We start from the raw sequence: 3,226 nt of genomic DNA, 5'->3' as shown, positions 1-3,226 counted from the left end.
AAGGTTTTTTTCGCCTCCCGAGAAACGAACCGCGATTTTTACATCAGCAGCATGCCCCATGGAGCCTACGATCCACAAGGGGGTCAGGACACCCTTGCAGGACAGCATCGGAAGAGGATGCCCACTGCACACCTGGGAAGCCTGTACAGCATGGCTGCAGGGGATTTACAGCAAGGGGCACCAGTTTCTTGGGGGATGCCTGCCCCATGGCATGTAACTCAGGGTGCAAATGGCCCCTGGCTGTTCAGAAGTTGGAATGGCCCATGAAGCAGGAGGGCTTTGCTTGGCCCCGTGCATGTGCTGGTGCCAAAGCTGAGCAGCAAGGAGCTGCACCCATGATGCTATTGCTTTGCCCAGGCCCCCGCCCCCGCCCGCACACCAACCTCCTCAAGGCTGTGGCATAGGCACAGATTCCAGCAAACCAAGCTCAGAGCAACTCCCCAGCAGCTGGCAGCTACACTCACACCCCAGCTGAGGAGTGGGGAGGGGCTGGGGGAAAAGACAGCATCACAGAAGCAGCTTCCAGTGTCCTGGCCCCAGCAGTAATTCACAGCTGAAGCCACCCAGCCCACAACAGACCAGAGCAGGGTTGTTCTGGCCTGCTGCTTGAAAAGGTTGCCAGCTGCTGCCCTAAACCTGTGGTTCTCCACCTTGTTAGACTCAAGGCACCCCACAGAAAATGCCAGCTCTTAGCCTTCATTCATTTTTGACTACAGAAATACAATATAGCAATTCTTTTCATGCAAAGAACTCAAAAAGACCACAGGAGGGCAGAATGTTTTTGACGCTATGTATTGCTATTTGAAAGGTCTCAGTTTATGTTGTAATTCATGTGTAGGTAGATGTTTGCCCTAAAAGGGCTAATTTTGCCTGGCACCCCGCAGCACCCTTAAAAGGATCTCACAGTACCCCAAGGTGCCATGGCATCCTGGTTAAGAATCACTGCCTAGATGAGGTTTAACTAGCACCAAATAGAGTTATGCTATTGCTTCCTGCACATCTACACATGCAATTAATACACCTGAATTTTCTTTGCATAAAGTTCAGCTCATTAAAGTGCTCTGGGGCGCATGTCTACATAAGCAGTCCCATTGGGAGCAAATTGCACCTGACAGGAGTAACCCAGTCCAAGGCTGCTCCTGCCCTGCTCTGCCATCCTGCAGCAGAGCCAGGGGGAGCTACAGCCTCCCCTGGGTGCCAGCGCCAGGGTTGCAGGGGCACAGGAGGTGGCACAAGAGCTGGTCCTGATTCCCACTTGCTAGGAGAGCTGTTCCTGCTCAGTGGGGACCACTGCCTGCCAGCCACATGGTAATTGGCAGGGTCCCAATCCCCACATGGCCGGGAAAATGGTTGCCACTTAGGGCAGGTGCGGGGGGGAGGGAATCAGTGCTGCCTGCCACCCATGTGGGGTGTGGGACCTTCATGTGGCTGGCAAGCAGCATACCTGACGACCAAGCTCTCCTGACGAAGTGAGGATCGGGTCCTGACCTGATCTCCATGTGGCTAGGACATAGCAGTCCTGGTTGCCAGGACAGCTCTACCAGCCACATGGCAGGTAGACAGCTGCCCCTGCACCCAGCATTTGTTCCCACCCTCCCCACCCGCATCAGGGCTTGCATATGTGTAAATGGTGACTAATGGTAATCAAATGTGCCTTAAAGCTTAGATTAAGCGTCTCGTGTAGATGCGCCCACCCGTGTTTTATGCCTAATACTTCCATCAATGCAGCCCAAAACATTTTCTTTTTTTGTGACTACATCACATAGCTGACTCATATTGAGTTTGTGATCCACCAAAACCCCCAGATGTTTCTCAGAAATCCTTTCTACCACCCAGCCAATTATTTCCTTTTTGTGTACTTGGTTATGGTTATTTTTCCCCAGGTTTAGCACTTCACATTTGTCTGTGTCCAATTTCACTCTGTTGTCACTAGCCCAGCTCTCCAATCAATATCCTTTTGAGTTATACTCCTAATCTCCAAAGTCTTTCCCCTCTCTTTAAATGTTCCTCTATTTTGGTAATCATACATTCATTTGTGTTGTGTTAGAGTTGATGGTAGTTTTACATAGAATTTTGATTATGGATCGTTTGGGACAGTTAGGATAGGGATGATCCTGTCTCAGATAGCCTATGGAGGTTCCTTCCAGCCCTGGTTCTCTCTTATTCTATGATTTTCAGCCTTTATTTCTTGAAGGGGTGTCTGGCATAAGGCCTGCAAGCCGGATCCAGGCTATGGAGCTACTCATTCAGCCCTAGGTAATATGGTGATTGGCAATAGGAGCATGACCAAGAGCTAACAGTCCTGGTCACCCTCTGGCCTCTTCTCCTGTTACAATGGCTGTGACCCTACCTCCTTGACCACTGGCCCCACTGCTGCCACATGCCAGAGCCACTGCCACTGTCACTAGCACCACGTGCCTCGTGCCTGAGCTAGAGCTGCCACTGCAGTATGGCACACACAATAGGAACTGGAGCTGTGCTGTGTGCCTCATACTGGAGCCAGAACTGCTGCCATGCTGGCATCACTACCGTCATGTGCCCTGAGCTGGATCTAGCCCACAAAAAGCCCCACAATCCAGATCTGGCACAGGGTATAAAATGAGTTTGACACCACTGCCTTATTGACTTGCTTCTGTGGGTTTTCTCTTGCCTATCCATAATGCAGTTTGGTAAACTTGTATGGTAATCTTGCTCTGAAAGGTGTCCAAGTGGGGTGAATGTTAAAGGTTAGAAGATTTCCTATTTTGCGGGGGATTGATGTGAACTGAATTGGTGGTCTCAGTTCTTCACCCCCCTTTCCCTCATACTTTCAGCCTATAAATTATGAAGCACATTTGCTATGTTGAGCTCAGTTTCTGACATCACACAGTCTCCAGACCAATAGTTTGTGCTGATACAGTACTGAGAGCATACATGTGAGAAGGATCTGTGAGACCCTCACAAGGCCTACAAGACATGTCTTTAACCAACCCTGTTCCACCAGTACAGAAAGGGGACAGAGCCATAAACCATTTCTCCTGTGTGGCTTCCTAGTTTCTAGCGCCATAGCTGAACTTTCATTGTTTTGAAACCAGATGTTTAAGTACTGAGACCTGCATAGGCCTTACATAGGTGGATAAATGGCGCCTCCTTTCTCATTCTCTCACCCTGCTTATGCAGTTCTGAGGGGATAGTAACAGTCTAGTATGGGTATCAAAAAACAAGGAAAGAGACTGCAGTTAATGAA

The sequence above is a fragment of the Crocodylus porosus genome, unplaced genomic scaffold (assembly GCF_001723895.1).
Source record: "Crocodylus porosus isolate Cpor-Errol unplaced genomic scaffold, CroPor_comp1, whole genome shotgun sequence".
Lineage (NCBI taxonomy): Eukaryota > Metazoa > Chordata > Crocodylia > Crocodylidae > Crocodylus > Crocodylus porosus.
This window is presented reverse-complemented; position numbering follows the sequence as displayed.